This window comes from Peromyscus leucopus, unplaced genomic scaffold (assembly GCF_004664715.2).
Source record: "Peromyscus leucopus breed LL Stock unplaced genomic scaffold, UCI_PerLeu_2.1 scaffold_1244, whole genome shotgun sequence".
Taxonomy (NCBI): domain Eukaryota; kingdom Metazoa; phylum Chordata; class Mammalia; order Rodentia; family Cricetidae; genus Peromyscus; species Peromyscus leucopus.
Genome location: NW_023504385.1, coordinates 35,310 through 55,582, shown reverse-complemented (window position 1 = coordinate 55,582; position 20,273 = coordinate 35,310). Strand labels below are relative to the sequence as shown.

General features: G+C 43.4%; 1 pseudogene; it reads left to right on the top strand.

Annotated features, from left to right (window-relative positions):
• Positions 1 to 367: 367 nt before the first annotated feature.
• LOC114687431 lies at positions 368 to 17,078 on the top strand (annotated as a pseudogene).
• Positions 17,079 to 20,273: the final 3,195 nt, after the last annotated feature.

Genomic DNA, 20,273 nt, shown 5'->3' with positions numbered 1-20,273 from the left:
GGAAGATGTGAAACAGCATGGGGCTCAACAGGTAGTAAGGAAGAACATAAGGACCTCAGAGCTAGTCAGGGGTCTGGAAGGGGTCACAGCAAAGTGCCCCCCCCCCCGCCCACTCGCCTGTGTGAGCCTACTCTGGCCCAGCCAGTCGAGTCTCCCCAAGCCACAACCGCTAGCGCGTTTTCCCCAAGCCCAGGGCCTCACGCTGCAGGCACGCCTCCTCCTCACTCCTCCTGCTCCCCGCCCTGGCTGTCTGGCAGCGCCGCAGTGCTGGCGGCTGGGGGCCCAGTCAACAAAGCTCCCTCCTCTCCACCCCTCCGCCTTACCGCCCCAGCCTCTCTCCCCGCTGCCGCAGTAATCACGTCGTCGGAGATTTCCATCGGGCTCAGGGGGCGGGCCCAAGGTGCGGAGCGCGATCTGGGGCGGGGCGAGTGGGAGGAGTGAAAGTTGGAGCGCAACAAAACCTTCTACATCTCTCTGAGCAGCAAGATCTGCGCTGCGACCTCAATACAGGTGGTCGTGCCAGGTACCGCCGAGATGTTACCCAAAGTTCTCCTGATGCTCCTCAACATATTCCTGGCCCTCCAGTGGAGGTGAGTCTCCATCCCACTACCCGAGAACCCTCTGTGCCCAGGAGGCTTCCGGACTCCCGGGGCTCCTTATCCCAGCTCCGGCTTTGCCAGAGGCTATCCTGATGGCTAGGCCAACCTGGACACTTGTCCCTCGATACGCGCCACCCTCCCGTGTGCCCCCTTGTAGGAGGCGTCCTGGACTGACTATGGGGAGCGCGGGGAAGGAGGTGGGACCGTCTTCTGTTGGAGTCGTGGACTTTGGTTGGCCCTCAAAGCCCCGGAGCGGGCGGGCAGGCAGCAAGAGCACCTGGTTCCCTCTCGGAGCCTGACGCAGGAAGAGGGGAAAGGGCGCGCAGAAACCGCTAGAGCTAGCGCATACAACTCAGGGTTGTGCTGGGACTTCGGAAGGTGGCTACTGGGCTAGGGGACCTGAAGTGCCTCGAAATGCTTGAGTGTTTCCTAGTCTGTTCACTCTTGCTCACATTTTTCTCCCGGAGTACCTGCTGAGTACCAGACATGATGTCAGGCAACTCTGACTTTACTTGTTTCCCTATGCCTTCGCGTCGCGTTTTTCTTCCAGTCCCAGACAGGAGGAGCCTGAGCCTTGCTTATCTCAGGGTTCCCATCCCATCTGCCTTCCTTTTCCCTTCTCACACCAAGGCATTCTGCGTGGTCTTAGGGGCAGACCTGAGCCAGAATGTTTTTCTTTCCTGAGGTCTGTGGTTTGTGGCCTAGATTTCTAGCCCCCTCCCTTTTTCTGTTTTCTCTTGAGCAGCCAGTGTCCCTCCCATAATTCCCTGACCCTGGGCATTGGTAAGAAGGATGTTCCTAGGATTTCTGGCATTTTGTGATGGAAGATGAGTGTTTCGTGTGTTTTTAAATTCTCTTTTCTTTCTTTCTTCCTTTCTTCCTTTCTTTCTTTCTTTTCTTGGAGACTGTTTTTTGTGGGGTATGAGCTGTCAGAAGTTCTTAAGCTTCCTGATATGCTGAGGTTTCTAGAAGATTCTATGGCATTGGGCTTGTGTCTTGTCATTAGTTTGTTTTGAGGAGGGGCAATATGTCTTCTCTTCCCACCCCAGGTTATAGCTCCTCAGGGAGGCATATGTGGCTCTCTTCTGACTCCCTGGTGCCTAAGGTGAGGCTGGCCTCCTCAGCAGGGCCTTGGTAAATATTTCTAAGTGCATACTAGCAATTTCTTGTTATCCATGTCCCTTTAAATGGGATTTTTCTGGGAAAAAAAGATGGCTGAGGATGAGGGAGGGGCGTGATGAAGAAGGGAGGGAGATGAGAGGGGAAAACAGCCCATCTAGTGGGGGTGGGAGGAACAGACACTGACATGCACACACTGTCAGCATGGCAACCTGTGATGTCAAGAAAGGGGAGGTGGCAGTGGAATGTGTTGGACCAAACTTAGATTTGATCCTGGTTCAGTTTCAAATCAGGTGTGTGATTTTGAGCATAGCCCTCCCCTTATGTGGTTTATCTATCAATAAATTGAAAAAGCTAGCATATTTGAGAAAGAAACCCAGGCCTTCCTCATGCTCTTTTGCTCCCCTCTTCAGCCAGATTTGGAAGGTGGTAGTGCAGAGCTTCCGTCTTATCTAGCATTTTCACATATGGAGGAGGGCTGTGGATGTCTGAAAAGCTTCCTTGGAAAATCCTACTAGACCATGTGATTTTTCTAGGCTTTATTCTTTCTAGCCTTGAAAAAAAACTTGGTGGCTTTTTGGAGATGAGTATGTATACACAGGAACTTCTTAACTCCAACGATCTCAAGGTGTGGCTATTTTTTTGTTTACACTGGCAAAATCAAAGCAACCTCCACCCTCATTCATCATTTTCCTTGCAGGCTATTTCAGAAATGAGAAATGGCACCAGTTTAGCACATCTGTATGCCAATTAAACTATTCTAAAGGAAAAATATGCACTTTGATGCCCGATTGCCAGTCCCCTGGTCTGCAGCACAGCAACCTGCTCACCCCAGTCTCTTGTTCTCATTTTAGGGATTAAGGTTGCCTGGTAGCTTTGAAATAACATTTTAGAAGTGTAATACAAAAATACGTAAACACAGCAATCATAAATGAACAACAGCTCAGTGAATTTTCATAAAGTAAGCATGATCAGGTAACCAGCACCTAGTTGAAAAGGAAGCAATCTGCACCCCCTCCCTGCCATCCCCAAGCCACACCAAATGTGCAGTCTTCCTAAAGGAAACTGCTCTCTTGCTTTTCAACATCAAATGTTAATTAATGCTGATGTCTTTTTCAATTGCTTTTAATTGTATTTTTTTCAAGGATATATAGTAAACTGAATTTCCACATAGCCTTAACATTAATGAAGAAATTAATGACGGTTTATCTTCTCTGCCTCCTACATTCCTACCACCCATTTTAACTTAGGGTCTTTTTTTAAAGAATAAATATCAGACTTTATATCATTTTGTATGTAAATATTGTAGTCATTAAGGGCTTCACCAATAAAAATGTCATCATTTCATCAGATATTTAAGAATGATTTATTATTGCTTCAGTGATTCAATGTTAAAATCTTTACCATATGTTTTTGACAGTTTTGGTTTTAAAAATCAGGACTTAAGTATGATCTATATATTAGCAGGTGGGATTTTTTTTTTTTTAGTTGGGTGGAATATTTTATTGTTAAAATGCCTTTTTACTGAACTAGAACCCATATACAGAAAGTTGTTCAAATAATAAGCATATAACTGATAAAGTATCACAAAATGTATGTAATGGGGCCCTTTTCATCACTACCTGTCATGTTAACCTCAAACACTGTGGAGGACTTTCATACATTAGCAGATGGATTTCTAAAGTGTTGTTATTATTATAATTATTATCATTATTATTACTATAGTCATTGTTGGCCCTGGTACCCAAGATAGTCTCCTATTGGTTATTCATTTCCTGGGTGCAGGACACAGTATAGAGACAGCCACAAAGCACTGATCTATAGCCAGCCTTCCACCACTTCAGAGCCTCAATATGAGCATTACGTAACCATCCCAGGAATTTTCAGTCCTACCTGCTTGCAAGTATTCCTCAGCCACCCTCTCCTTTGGCCTGCCCTGTCCTCTCAGGTGCTGCAATTCAGGCAGATGTGAGGCCCAGGTTAGTAACAGCAGGCAGCACAGCAGCTGATTGGCCAGAGTTCACAGAAAAGATGCCACCTATTTGATTTCACATGAAATGGCCTTTGAAAATTTAGTCTAATATTTGTTGTTGACTACTTTAAAGTAAAGAATTATGAAAGGATTGCATACAAAGTCTCCAAAGAGCAATAAAATTTAAAAGGAATTATCAAGTTTAATTTGTTAGTACCTCCTCATTTACTGTTACTATTCACTAATTAAGTCTTGTGTTGTTTTCTCCTGTCCCCAAAGGCATCAGCCTGATTAGAGGGTAGAACTTAAGTTTTTGGTTGTATATTCTAGGGTTGGACCTCACATTAAACTGGAGAATAAACCACCTGCCCAAGATAATGTAGTCTTCGGCCCTCAGCCTCAGCCTGTGTCTAAACCTGTGCTTCAGCCTGAATCCCCTGCTTATGATGTCGTAGTCTTCGGCCCTCAGCCACAGCCACACCCCAAATCCCCTAGCCATGATGATGATGTAGTCTTTAGCTCCCAGCCGCAGCCTCTGCCTCAGCCCGGCCAGAGCCAGAGCCCAGCCTCAGCCCCAGCCTCAGCCCCAACCTCAGCCTCAGCCCCTGGCTGGGCGCCAGCCTCTGCCCTATCCCCTGCCTTGGCCAGTGCCTCAGCCCCAGCCTGACCCAGAACCTCAGCCCCAGCCTGAACCCCAGCCTCAGCCCCAGCCTCAGCCCCAGCCTGACCCAGAACCTCAGCCCCAGCCCCTGCCCCTGCCTGAGCCCCAGCCTGAGCCCCAACCTCAGCCTGAGCCCCAACCTCAGCCTGAGCCCCAGCCTGAGCCCCAGCCCCAGCCTCACCCTGAGCCCCAGCCTCAGCTCCACCCTGAGCCCCAGATCCCAGCCCAGATTCAGGCTGGGCGCCAACCCGACCCAGGCCCAGCCTGAGCCCAGCCTGAGCCCCAGCCCAGCCCCAGCCCAGCCCCAGCCCCAGCCCCAGCCCCAGCCCAGCCCCAGCCCAGCCCAGCCGCAGCCGCAGCCGCAGCCGAGCGCAGCCGGAGCCGCAGCCGAGCCGCAGCCGAGCCGCAGCGAGCCAGAGCCGCAGCCAGAGCCGCAGCCGGAGCTGGAACCCCATCCGGAGTCAGAACCCAGCCCCAACAGGAGCCTCAGCCTGGTGGAAAGAAGCTTACAGAAAAAGAAACAGAACTCACTGTTGATTGCACAACCGAGCACTCAGGAGAGAACCTAACAAGAGCTTCTCGAATCCTTAGCACCATCCTGAATAACTATGACCATAAACTGCGCCCTGGCATTGGAGGTGAGTTCACAGAAGAAAGCCGTCTCCTCTCTTGAAGGAAAAGCAGGTCTCATATGTAGTAGTGGGCAATGAACATGAGTTATAGATGATGGTTCCACATACAGACAGGAACAACTGGAGCTGATCCACCAGGTAAGCCACAATGATTCCTCTAGGTCAACACTTTCCCCTTAGGTTTTCCAATTCCAAAATAAGATGAATAATCTGAAAGTGTATGCCTAACCCTTAAAGTCCATTAGCTGGGCTTTCTGTGGAAGAACAAAGGAAGTAGGACTGGCCCTCTTCCTCCTTTTGATGACTCCCTCTTTGGTGGCATGCCTCTATGTGACATTCACCCTGTACTACTTCTTGCCTTACAGAAAAGCCCACTGTGGTCACTGTTGAAGTCTTTGTCATAGCCTCGGGCCTATTTCCACCCTGGACATGGTGAGTACTGAGCTTTGATGACAGTTTTTCATCAAACTCATTGAGCACCAAGATAAAGAACCTGCCACATACTTTTTGCTTTCTGCTCTTCATGTTACTGCTACTACAGAAAGTTGGTTTTTGTTGTGGTTTTGAGGGTCAGGTGGGATTTTTAACCATAATTAAGCTAAGAACATGAATGTAAAAGGTAAGTCCTTTGCTGTCTGAAGAGGACCTTTGGAATTGTGACTCTAATCTTCAGTTTTTCATTCAAAATAAAACAATAAAACAACTGTAAATACCATAGTGGAATGCCTCTCTTTTGTCTGATTATTTATATGAACTTAAATCTACAGATAGCATTTCTTGCTGTATACCTGTCCTTATAATTTGTCTTAATTCTTTTATCTCCTTTCCTTTTCACTATTATCAATATGATCCTCAGTTAACCATCATCATCATCATCTTCTACCTGAAATATGCAAATGTTTCCCTATGCAGCCCTACTGAGCAAGCTTCCTCAGTGATGTGCCTCTTATATTTATAGTTCAACCCCACAATCTAGCAAGCATGCCCTCTCCTATGACTCTGCTTTTTTTCACCCCACTGAAGTCTATAGACTATGACCACACTATAATAGGCACATTCCTGGACAACCTTGTACCTCAGAGGTGGCTTTTGTTCAAGTTTGAGATGCTGTTGCTCTGCTTTTTCACTCATTCAGGTCCAGCTCAGATAACACTATTTGTGACAACTTCTCTGACTGGCATAGCAACTAATTGATCCCTTCATATACCATACCCTTCTCTGGGCATTCACATTTTTCTGGCTTTCTTATCTTCCCTAGCTTATTTCATGGTAATTGTTTTATGTTGGTCTTACTCTCTCTGTTATGAAATACTTGACATTAAGAACATAGTATATAGTAGCTGACAAAATGAATTACAAAAGATGCTCTGCAAAATTTAGATGTGCAGTATCTGACAAAGAAAGGTTGAGGTAATCAGTTCCATAATAGCCATGGACTTAGTTTGTCCAAAGGTAGAGCCAGTTTTAACATACTTAAACCTAATAAGCACTGTGTGATCTTGGTGAGTAAAGAGAACTGATGTTGAGGTGGGTGTTCCTGATAGACTCAGAGGTAAGTAACCTTAATGGAAATCAATTTGTTTACATAGAATGAGTGAGAGTGGCTCAGAATTATTACTTCCTCCTTATTATGTCATTCTTAATTTTAGCAAGCTGGCTTGTTTCTTTACTAGTAAGCTTCCCACCTTCACGTAGTTAGTGTTGGCTAAATTTCATAGAAATTTATTAGAGGAAAAACCACACACGTTGATAAATACAACAAATGATCCTAAGTTGTTTGGCTCTGTACTCTGAATGAGTGTCCTATAAACCCAACAAGCAGTGGAAAACTTCTCAGGCAATTTGTGGATGTTATAATTTGTGGGAACTAGCTTCTATCCTCTGCAAGAGTCCTTGTGGCAGCAGACTATTAGCCCCATTTATCCACCATCTATCTCTCCTTGTTCAACATCTATTAATCCTCTAGCATTAGTCTCAACTGAGCTTTTATTTATGCACAATCTAATCACCTAGAATTCACTCAGCTTGATATCATACATGGAACTTGTTCAGGATGGGATAAGCAGCCTGATTTATCTAACTGATAAGATTTTTTTAACCTTCCAAGCCTTATATGATACATAGTCTCCCCGAAGTTTCAGCTTCTACATAGTTCCACGTAATTCAAGTCCTGTTCTTGTTCAGCCTGATTTCCTCTAATTCATTTGCTGAGGAGAACATAGGTGTCTCCCACACAGCCATAGATCATGTCAATGCTCCAGAATGGTTATCTCTGTTGTTCTTTGTGGCAGCCAAGTATCCTTTTCTGACCTCAACATTCGAAGCAATTGATTATCTCAGCAAGGTTTTTTGGTCAAAGAAGTAGCAACCCAGTCAGTGGAGTTGGTTAAGTGGACATTTGGCACCAGTCACTTGGACAGATAGAATAGTAGAGAGAAACCTAAAAAAGTATTGCATTGTAATCAAATATTTCTACTCCCCTCCTTGTTTAACTCTGAAAACACCCAGTCTGACCTTCAAAGCAGTGACTAGTCTGGAAAAAACTGCCTGGTCACAGCATCCCCACTTGCTAATGTTGGCTCTTACTATGGTAATTATTGCAGGTGATTCTAATTAAGCCAGTTCTAAACACTGCATTTCTATTTCAGCTCAACTAAAAGAGATCCATCTCTAGTTCCCTGTCAAACTGGGGAAAATTTAATCACAAACCATTAGTTTTATATTGATGTATGAGGAATTTATAATTGGTGTCTTCTTAAACAGCCGTAAAATGCTTCTTTTTAATATTGTATAGCAGACCTCCAGCAAGCTGGAGATGAAGGTTTCCCATCAACCACCATACAGTTCATGTGCTAGGATGCAGATAAGACTTTGCCAGCTACTGGGAAGGTGCAAATTCTTTGAAGTCTCTTTGTGAGGGTAGATCATGACAGGACAGGGCTGGGCAGGATCAGGAGTTCTGCCATTATCTGCCTGCTTTTCTAGTTCATTGTGGTAAACACTTTGCCCTTTACTTTCTTTTCTGGCTACCAGCAGTCTGGTGGCTGCTTCCAACACTTATTGCCCAGTGCAGTAAAAGCAGCAGGGATTTTGTTCCCTCTACTCCGAGGGTGCTAATGCCCTTTAGCTTCTGGGTCACAGTGTCTCACTCATGATGGACAAATGTTCTATCACTGAGGTATATCATTGAACTCTTTCTGTAATTTTTTTTTAACTTTTGAGGCAGGGTCTTACTCATTTGCCCAAGCTGGCCTTGATTCAGCCAGGCATGACTTAAACTTTTCACCTCCTTCAGCCTTCCAAGAATCTAAGATTACTTGCCTGTGTCATCAGGCCAATCTGATACTTGTTATTTGTGCAAGATTATTCAGATTATTCAGGAAAGTCCTGGTGAAGTTGGACCTTGACACCCAAAGTTTTTTGTTTGTTTGTTTGTTTGTTTTTTGTTGTTGTTGTTTTGTTTTGTTTGTTTTGGTGCGAGTGAAGGCAATGACAGGGTAAAGCTATATGTAATGGTGCTCTGAGTGACAGAGCCAGTGTGCTATCACTGACTGTGTGACTTTGGACATATTATAGCTCTGAGTCTCAGTTTACCTACTTCTAAAATAAATTAGGCGACTAGCCTTTAATTGTGCTGTGGCATGGCTCTGGTGTTTGCTTCAAACTGATTACAATTGTATTGCCATCTGCATATTGCCCTACAAGCTTCAACCATGTAAACTTCTTGCTTTTTATGCTTCTTATTAACATCCCCTCGATGTTTAACAGTCTATGGGATCCATAATAACTAGAGACCACATAATCATGGAACTAACTATTCATGTGCACACACTCTTCAGAGATTATATGGGCACTTATTTGAAAGGAAAAATAAAACAAAGCATAAATGTAATTCTCCTTGTTAAAAAAAAACACAATAGATAGACATTTTCTTTGTAAATAAAATCATTTCAGTTTAAAATATAATTCTGTGGAATGAAAGGTTGGTTTAATTAATAGCTGTGTTCTATGAATAAAATCTGAAAGAGAACCTTTCCTGTGTACAGTGAGTTGTGTGTGCTTATACATTTCTGAGCACACAGTGTAGTGGTTGAAAGAGTGTTGACATAGTAAGAGTAGCACTATGGTCCTATATAACTGCAATGACATGCTGAGTTCAGCTGTGTAATGATCCACCATAACACAGGGATTTATTGATGAATGCAATGTGCTACCTATTTGGGAATATTACTCTTTTCAGAGCATATGACAATGGAAAATTTCTGCACCCAAATATATGTTGCTTTACTCTTTATAGTCCTCAGTGCATGCAAGCCTAAGAATCTGTCAATGACACAAGGCCTTTGCCTACTGGTAGAGAGAGGAGAGGCCACAAAAGGAAGCAGTGCTGTTTAAGGAACTTCCCAGGGAGATGAGGCAGAATACTTACAAGTTTGAGATTATCCCAGGCTTTGTAATAAGTTCCTGTATCAAACAACAAAACAAAAAATAATGAAATGTCATTTCTGGAGTTAATTCTCCAGAACAGAATTTAGACTTTATATTCTTCTACAAGGCACAAAGGAGTTTTGTATGAGAAGGTAGAAAGTAGGGAACTCATTTGTGGCAACCTTTCTATAGTTCTGAACTGTGGAAGAACGGTATTAATCACTACATAACGTAGGGACTTAGCTCCTTAGTTGTGCATTTGAGCTGGACATGACTGACTTCTTGGCTGTGTTAATGTCTGAGTCCTTTCAGTCCTAACACTGAAAGAATTGGATAAAAGAAGGAACTCTATCCTCTTCTGCTTCTTAGGCTAGTGTATCATATATTCTATTATGCTGTCTTCAGGGTTCCCGGTTAAGTAGTGACAAACACCACATTTGCATGTGACTAATCCTTATCTACTTAGCCCAACTAAATGGTTTTCTGTCCCTTCTCACCAGGAATATTCCATTGACATCATCTTCTACCAGACCTGGTATGATGAGCATCTTCGTTACAATGACACCTTTGAGACCCTTGTTCTACATGGCAACGTGGTGAGCCAGTTGTGGATCCCAGATACCTTTTTTTAGGAATTCTAAGAGGACTCATGAATATGCTATCACCATACCCAACCAGATGGCTCTCATCCACAAGGATGGAAAGGTGTTGTACTCAGTTAGGTATGTCAAACCTTTAGTGTTTCATCTCCCAGGACTCTCTCACTCCTTTAACTAAGGACTCTTATGTAGATATATCATCCTGAATAATGTTCCTAAAAGCCTGTGCAACTTTTCTAGACCAGGAATTCAACCTCTTCCTGTGTAGATATAGACACTGAGATCTTAAAATAAAAGATACTACTTAAAGACACATTCTAAGTTTATGGCAAACTTGGGAGGTGTTATAGGCCCCACTCTAAAGTTGCCTGAATGACTGCATTGCCTGGACAGTTTCATCCCAAGTGGCACTGTATATAAAGACACGTCCACGGTGGTGAATTGTCCAGGCAGAGTAGAACTACATCAATTGGAAATGTATCCAAGACTAGGCTACATAACTTGAATGCTGGGAAGGAGATTCTTATGTCAGCGGTGTGGGATATGGAGGTAGTGGAGGCGTAGAAGAGTGTGGAACAAGAACACTAGGGTTGAGCAAGGAAGAAAATAAATCTAAGTGGTTCCATGTACTTCTCTGATGATGGAGTCCAGTAGTCAGATGTTAGAAGCTCTTCTTCTCTCTTTGTATCACTACTTTGAGCTTTTTTGTCTTAAATTCTACTGACGCCATTCATTGAAGGTGATCCCTGGTCAATGTTGAGTGAATATGTAAGTGCTCAGAGCCAGCCTAATACGGCTCCTTTCTCCCTTCCAGGATGACCATTGATGCGAGATGTTCACTCCACATGCTCAAATTTCCAATGGATTCTCACTCTTGTCCTCTGTCTTTCTCTAGCTGTGAGTACCTTCGTAGGTTCTGAGGACCCAGAGATGCGCTGGGCCCCTCTTTTTCTCATCTTTTCCTTTTACGTTTTCTGCTTCTCCTTTTTTCCTGTGATGGTGCCAAGGTTGCTACAAGCCTCCATCTTACATCATCACTTCCTTTCCTGCCAACAATGCTGTGTTTGCATTACCTTGGCTTTGTGTTGGATTCTTCCTCACCCTTGCTCTACCTTAAGTTAGTCATCTGCTTCTAAAGTGTACCTGAGTATGTCTGCTCCTCTCCATCTCTGCCTTGATGCAGGCTTTATCATCTTCTGCTTGACTTCTGCAACATCTTCACTTTGAAACAGAACGTGTCCTAAGCTAAATTCATTGTCTCTTCCCAAATCCTGCTCCAAAGCAAATGTGTTACTTCTGTGTTGCCATTGGCCTCATTGAAGGGTGCATCACCACCCAGTTGTCCAACCAACAACTCTGACCTTCTCCTCTCATTAACTTCCTGCATCTACTCAGTCCACACATGCTGTTGTGTTCCCCCAAATCTCTATTGATCCCACCTATTTCTCTGCATCCTGAGCTTTCATTCCTGCCTTCACTCATTTATTGTGTCTAGACTACTGCACTGGCATCCCATAACTGGCACCTTGTCAACATAGTACACTTACATTAGAATCAGAGTGACCTAGCTGAAGTACCATATAAACCTGGTCACTTCCTCATTTCAAATATTTTCTTAGCTGTCATATATCAATTCTAATTCCTTAGAATGAACTTCAAAGCCTTCATGACCTGACCCTGCTGTTTCCTGCTACATGACCCATCTGTGAAGTAGTTGCCCTAAAATTTTCCATGTTCACCTTTCTGTGTTTTCCTTTCATTCTCTTCAGCTTCATCTATATGGAGAATGTTTAATTTCAAAATTGAAAGTGAATGCCCCATGTTCTACAAAGTCTTTTTCTGAGTATGTCCCCAAATGATCTTTCCCTACTTGCCTATTGTTCCATGGAAGAGATTTTTCAGAACAACTCCAAAAATCACAGCTGTATGGCCTTACTCAGTGAAATGTTAATGCTGGAGGGTAAGTTCATGACTTACTCAAATCTGCATTCAAATACCAGGGCAAATGTATTTATTGAATGGACTTCAACAACCAGGCCAGAGGCAAGGTCCCAAAGCTGGTGAAAAACTCCAAAACATAGCTCAAGCTAACACATGCTTGTGGGGCACTCAGCTGGCTTCCTAGATTTATTCACTCCTCTTTTCCACATTGATTTCCAGTTTCCTATGATGCACATGAGATGATCTACAAGTTGGAGAATTTCATGCTCAAAATTGATGAGAAGAACACTTGAAGCTATTCGAGTTTGATTTTATGGGAGTGACCAACAAAACTGAAATCATCTCAACCCCAGTTGGTAGGTGTGCAGTGGGAGCTCAGGTTGGGCAAACTCTGAGGGAATAGTACCAATAACTGGAAGTGACTCTTTGTACTAATGCTGTGTAAAGAACACATGGGAATACTGTGTAGAACATTGCTTTCCTCTTATACATGCTAAGTACTTACAGCTGTTTGCAGAGGAAACTGAGACTTTATAGCTATGTCTCAGTCTCATCTACAAAGAAATCAGTGCTTTGCCAAGCCCTTTGAAAGATGAAGTAAGTGGATACATTTTTGTGACTTTTAGAATGTTCATCTACCTTTGTTTTTAGACCCTTTGGGTTCAATGTCTTTTCTTATATTACTGACATACTTAGACAACATTGGAGAGGGTTACTTGTGTGATTTCTCCTAACCCAGAACCATTCCAGCTGGATGAGTGGGAAGCAAGATCTACCCTAGCAGGAGGGGAAAGGGGAATCTAGTATAATAATGGCAGTTAGTGAAGATTATGGGAGTCTGCAGGTAGTTACTCAGCTGCAATGGCTGCTGCAGCAACGTTACCTTAAGCAACTGTGAAAAGCACAGATTGCACCAAAGGCTTCAGAGTGAAATAAACATAGGTATGGTGATATTTTTATTTCAGATCTTGTTCCTAGCAAAGATGAAAGGGGCAGATTCTGGGTCTCTTAACTTGTAGCTCCCAAATAGATGTGAGCATCTTTGCTTGTATTCCTAGGTGATCTGAATGAGGAGCCAAGGAATCTTCCCAGGGTAGCTCTGAGAGCAACCCTGGACCGTCTTCACATGTACTGACAAGAATGTGGATGGAACAGGTCACCCAGCCAGCCTTTTGTCATGGGAAGCATTTTGCTTTGCTTCTGTGTGATGACACAAATCTGTTTTTGCTGCTGTTGATCACTGGATGAGGGAAGCATATGCTCATCTGGCTAAAGCTTTGCTTACACAGTACTAGGCAGGGGGTGGATGCTGCTTTACAAATGCTTTTCCTTTTTCCTTGCGGTGTGTGTGTGTGGGTGCTCTGAGAAAGCACTTTACTTCCTTTGGCTTTGGGATCCTTGCTCTTCTACTAGATAACTATTAATCTGCCTCTTAGTTCTCTGCACCTCAGTTTTTCCAGATAGGTGGAGATCCATCATCAGAACTGGCAGAGGAGACAAGGCCCAGGGGCTTTCAAAGTCACTAGTGGTTCCGTTTAGTAGATGGTTTGCACATTGATTCAAAATGGTACCCTAGTGACTACAAAGCCACCAGAGTCTGCATCTTCAGTGAAGCAATAGCAGTAGGTAAGCAATTGCTCTCCCTGTGGAGAAAGGAATAGGTCTTTTTTCTCTTCTACTAGAGACTACTTGTTCTTAATTCATGATTTTTCCACTGCCAGAGTTATCTTTGAAACAGGTCCTAACTCTCCCAATTCAACCCTGGGGCAGTTCTTTCCAGCTAGAGTTTTCAGGGTTTAGAATGCAGCAGTGCCCTGCAACTTGGGCAGCCTTAGAACTTAGAGGAGAGTCCCTACTTTAGTAGCTGCTCAGAAAGTACAGCCCTGCCTGTAGTAAGTAAACCATCCTTCACTGATGGTTGTTGAGCCTCTGAGGAAATCTTCCATGATCAGGAGTTCACTGCAAGAAGACTTCTTCCTTTTCTAGACAATTCTTCCCATCAGAAAATTCTTCTTGTTCATCTGTAATGAGAGTCTCTGAGATGTTTACCCATCAACCTAGTTCTTTTCCCGTTTAGCTACCAATTTACATTAACTGAAGTCACTCTTCCAATAAGTCAAATTTAAAGACCTAGTGTTACTGTCAGAACATTAATTTGTATTCTATCGAGACTATGCTCCCTAGTTCCTTTACTTCCTTTCTCTTCAGTGCCATCAGCTCAAGAGTCCTCTGGACAGTCTTTTAATTGTGTCTTTTTGACAGTGCTACTACCAACCCTGATCTGGACAAAGCAGGTAAGAGCAAAAATCATCTTTAATACATTTCATTTTGTCTTGGCTTTCAGCCTAGACATCTTTTTACATTGGTGTTGCTTCTTCACTCATCAGAAGAAGGAAACACATGTTAGTATCCTTCTCTTGGCAAATTTCCAGCTTTTAATAAATTAGGAAGTTTCTTCTTTAGTCAGAATAAATAAGATTTAAAGAACGAGAATCCAACAGCATAATAAATCTTGTGACAACGATATAAATTCAGATGTGAAGTGCGACAGCCAATTAAGGGAGCTTTAAATCATAGTCAAGACTCCAGGGCAGAAGAAGAACTAATAATTTGATTATTCTGGCTAGTAGCATATGGTGGTCCTTGGTGCAGTGCTGGAGGAATTATAGCATTAAAGATACTTCTATTCAAGAAACAAGTTTCCACTGACCCTAGACCACTTTTTGCCTTTTCTTTGAAGAATCTAAGAAGCTTTGTTCATCCAAGGTCAGTGCTTCAACACTGGAGAAAAGGCTCTCTTTAGGCACTGACCTATCCAGACTTGCCAGGCACCTGGTCTGTTTCCTGTAGAGTCTAAGGTGAGGACAATTAGTGTTTGAGTCTGCTTTCCAAGGCTATTACTCCATGGGTAGCAAACATCACTGAATATCATTGCCTTTCATGTTGTTCTAGGCTTGGTTGGTTAAAGCTCATGAAGGCTTTACATGAGCTCTTTCTGGAAGGGACTTGAAGGTACACTTAGTTTAAAGTCACAGAAGTCTATAGCATCACAGAGGTGGAAATTCAGGGCTTAGCTTCACAGAAAAGCTATAGTTGAAGCAATTTAATGTCCACTGTCATGAGGAGAGTAAAAATGATGCTCTGGGCAAACCAAGTATGAAGTCATAATACCATGAGGAGTGTTAGGAACGCATGTGTAACAGAGTATGCCATCTGGAAATACAGTTTGATCAGCCTCTGAACAGATCTATTCCTATCTAGAGTAAGAACAAGAAAAGATCACCATGCCCAAACGAATCTGAAAGCCTAAGCTGCCTTGGAACTGGATTATTCTACAGGCCTAACATCTAGAGATTAACTGACATGTTCATTTTTAGCTAATTCTTCTATTGTACTAGGTTAGGAGTAATATATTAAGAACAAGGAGTCTAGGATTTACTTACCAGGATAAATATGTAGGCTATCAGCTTCAATTAGTTTTGGGTAAGGCATGCATGTTATGCATGTGAGTCAGATCCAGAAGTTAGACCTTAGCATCAGAATAAAGATTGTAGACTTATTGTGTAGCTCATATATAGCATAATATTCATATTTGGCTAACCAAGAGGGCTTGCTATGAGGGTTAGCAGTGCAGATGTAATGCTGTGATATCACAAACTATACATGGCATTTCTCTAAGTAGGCAAGTCTCAGCTAGCCATTCAGCTGTGAGGTCTTGATATCAAGGTCACTTTAAAAAAAACAACTTCTGGAAAAATAGACTTGGTTGAGTGAATCAATTCAAAGAAGATTCATTAATATTCTTATGCTGTTTATCTCTCAACTGCCCTCTGGGCTTCTACTGGGCTGTACTGAAATAATGTGCCTTGATTCTAGAGCTCTGATAGGGTGTCCCATGAGCCGGACAATAGAATCCATGATACATATGCAGTGCTAAACATCAGGCCAGTACTGCAATGCAGTGGTGTGTTTTATGTCTTTCAGGTGACTTTATGGTCATGACTTTCTTCTTCAATGTGAGCAGGCGGTTTGGCTTCATTGTTTTTCAAAACTATATCCCTTCTTCTGTGACCACAATGCTCTCGCTGGTCTCCTTCTGGGTCAAGATAGAGGCAGCTGCAGCAGGGCCTCTGTAGGTAAGAAAGTGGGCATATGTCAGAGAGTTATCTTGACCAAGGAAATATCTGCCTTCTCCTGCTATCCTGTAAACAGTGTAAAGCATGGGTCAGGAGCTTAGCCCACCTTCACTCCTTGCTCTTATAGGGGTCATTCTGTACTCACCATGGCCACGCTGGCACCCTTTCCCGTAGAATTTCCCTCAATGTCTCCTATCTCACAGCTTTGGACTACTATATTGCCATTTGTTTCGTCTTGTGCTTCTGTGCTCTACTAGAGTTTGCTGTGCTCAACTTCCTGACCTACAATGAGATGAAACAACTGGCTTCTCCAAAGCTCTACCATGTAAGAATCCGGTGTTGGTGTGGGAGGCAAAGCTTTAGAATGAAGGTACTAGGCACATGTGTGACTAGCTCCCAAGTGATGGAAAGTTCCTGGGGTCATGGAGGAAATAAAACCTCTTGGTGTGATGGTGGAAATCCTGGAGGCCAGAACTGTGTGACAAGTGTAGTTTATAGGAAATTCTAGGCAACCTTTACTCTTGATTCACATCCCTTGACTGTTTCTCCTTTTTCTCTATTTCAGCTTCCAACCAGTAGCTGTGCTAATAACGTACTCGTGCTCGTGCACGCACCCGTGCTCGTGCCCGTGCCCGTGCCCTCCAGCAGCAGGAAGTGTTTGTGTGTGAGATCGTCACCTATGAGGGGAATGCTGAAGAGGAGCATCAGTATTGCCCAGTCCAGCAGTCTTCAAGCTTCAGAAGACCCCAGTGTCCCGGAGGCGATGTGGCAGAAGCTATGTGTGCTTTAAGGTTCTCAGAAAGTATTTTCTGCATGGCTCCTGGTTGTGGGGGCAGCACCTGGCAGCGAGGCCGTCTGCATCCATGTTTTACCGCTGGATAACTACTCGCGGGTGCTTTTCCCCATTACATTCTTCTTCTTCAATGTGCTCTACTGGCTGATTTGCCTTAACCTGTAGGCTCTAGCTGGTAGCTCATGGAGCAGCCTCCCAGTTCCCAGGAGGTGCCAAGCCCCTTTGCCAAGGGAGTTAGGAGACAAGAGCAACAGCAGCAGGAGTGCCTAGGGAGAGTTTTTTCTTCCCTGGTTCCAGTATAAGCCTGTGGAGAGCTTGTCTCTCTGGCCCTCTTTCCATTAGCCCTTTCACTCAATTTTCGCAACAGCCCTTCTCAGTGACAGACCACCTCTCTATTCTCAAAGAGCATTCATGATGCTCAGTGTGCCCACATTTGAGCAGATAAGATATCTCTCAGTGTGTTTTACAGCTACTGTCTTTCCCCAGAAGCCATGGTTCCCTGTGTGGTGCTAAGGTGCTAAGGGGCCTAGCTCAGGCTCAGCCCCAGAATGCACAGAGCGACAGTTTAGCAGAAGGAGGGTCCTCATCCATAAGTCTTCAAGTCAGACCATTAGATTCTTGTTTTTTTTCCTGACCTCCCTTCACACACACACACACACACACACACACACACACACACACACACACATACACACAATCTTTCTAGGAGGTGAGGAGCTGGCAAGGGGTCTGTTTGGGAAAGTAACCCTCTCTGCTGCTGTGCCATCTCCTTCTCCCCACCTGCCTCCATCTGCATACCATTCAGTTCCCTTCATCCAATGGGTATTCTATTCGTGTGTGCAATGTTAGTAATTTTCTGCTTTGTATGCCTCCTTCTTCCTCCTCTTTGACCCTTGTGATTTGTTCTGTAACTTCCCAGTGACTTTCCCAGCCCTGATCCAGGTGCTAGGCTTTGGTGACTCCTGGGGCCAAGAAACTGAGAACACTCTGTTTGGCAGCAGCCATTACCTGCCACTGACTGGTTCTCACCTCAGGCACAGTCTAAATGTTTGACTGCTTTCTTGGCCTCTGGACCTATAAGCCAGTCACTGCCATCCCTGGGGCACTTACACAATCACAATCAATTGAATTCCCTTTAAATTTATACAGAATTTTCCCTTTGGCAAAGCACCTTTGACAAATCATTTCTATTTGGAGTCTTCTTATAGCCCGTGACATCTTTGGCATAGTTTGTTCTCATTATGCAGATGGCAACCTTAAGGTACAGATTTCTATAGGACTGTGGATCTTGCTGGAAGCCAATCTGGAGTCCTCTAGTCACATGCTAAAGCAATGACAGGGCTAGGTAGCTCTGATCACCATGACCAGTTCTGTTTCCCTCCTTGCTGTCACCTAGTGGCAGGCATAGAGTAGTGACACCCCCACCCACACACACACACAAGCATGGGCCGGCTCCCTAACTAGGCCTGAGGTACTCAGACTGCTCCAAAGGTTAACTTTTGCCTCTAGTAACCCAGTGAGATGAATTTGTATATGCCCCAATGCTTGTATATGCTGAACAGAATCTGTGTCTGTACTTTATGGGGGTGGGTGGATTGGGAAATCCATCTGCTTTTAGTCACCATCATCTGTAAAGGCGAAATATATGAATAAAGGTGTCAGCAAAGTATTCAAGGTGTGGCTGGTTTTCTCCACCACCACAAATCCAAGCTTATTTTTAATTAAATCTATTGTTTGATATAAGAGTATCAAATAACATAAAACACACACACACACACAACACACAACAACAACATATATATATATATATATATATATATATATATATATATAGAGAGAGAGAGAGAGAGAGAGAAGAGAGAGAGCATCTGATCACATTCACTACGCCCCATGCCTCCTTATCTTCCTTCTGCTCCTTCCAAGCCCACTTCTCCCTCCCATTTTCATGTGTATTTTCTGGTTGGTTGTTCTATGATCCATGAGTAACAAGGTTACCTTACCTGACATAAGCATATTCTCTGGAGTGTGAGGGACACACCAGAAAGCACACATTTGAAAAGAATGAATCCCTGATTCCTTATCAGCTGCACTCAACAGCCATAGTTGCCTGGGAGGAGCAGGATCCAGGAGCCCTTCCCTTATCCATGAAGAATGTTGACAGGCCAGCCTTGTGCAGGCCAGTATATGAGTCCTGAGCTGCTTTGAGTTCATAAGTGCAAAGGTCATGTCATGGGCAGAAAAATAGCACTGATCCATCATTTGGCTCTTATTGATCAGCTCAGGTTTTAAATCTTAAGAGCAATTGCCTAAACCATTGTTCCATCTCCTGTCCACTTACCAGACATGTACCAAATACCTTCTCTCATTAGTAGCAATAAAAGGGACAATGGCAAACTAGTATATGTGGCTGCCTTCTTACATTCCTGACCTGCCTTCATCCCTTCATGTTCCTTTTGTTATGCTTTTCACTCCTGCTCCTACCTTATTAGATTATAAAGTCCCAGATGTTACCAGGTTCAGTCCTTTCAACATACACCTGATGTAGATCCTGTGAAGATGAGATGCTTTGGCACATAGAAACAAGACATTTCTTCCTGTCACACAACCACCAGTAGTAGTCTGTCATATAATCTGCCGGTAGTGGAGTGAACTCATATTTCAGAAATCTTAATACCCTTGCCCAAATAAAAAATCATTTGTTCAGCTGGGACCTAAGTTGTTTACCTTTCAAAATAAGTTTCTGAAGGTATATTGAAAAGTGTTAGCCCTGCTATCCTGTAACATTTCTATATCAAGCAATACAGAAACCTAGAAAAGGCAAAAGTGTCTGTGAATGTTGACATTTTTGTCATAATATCCTTGGGTTGAGATATGGTTCATTGTAGTGTGTGTGCATAGCATGCACAAAGTCCTAGATTTAGTCCCTGTGCTACAAAAGGAAAAGTACCCATCCTACTGCATATTTTCTGATGTCATAACCCATTGCAAATAGAAGTAACACTGGGAACAAAGGAGATGATTCCTCCCTTTTACTTTTTTTTTAATGTTTCAAGTAGATTTTATTATTTTGGTCACTCTCTTGTTTAGTATAAACAATATTACATACTTATCATGGTGGTGTCATAAGCCTGTAATCAAATAAATTAAGTCCAAGTTCCACCAAAAGATGTTAAAGAAATAAGCAATTATAACACAGGAGCTGAGAGAAGGCACTTAAATGCACACACCTGAAGAAAGACTGTCATGCTTCTCATATTTAACCATGTGGGTTATCATCCTTCTAACTCACACACATTTTAGTTGGCTTACAAAGCAATGGCTTCCATATGAGTTTTTGTCATATACCCTTTTTTTGTGGTTAGCTCTCCTTTATTTCCTCTTTGTCTCCTCCAT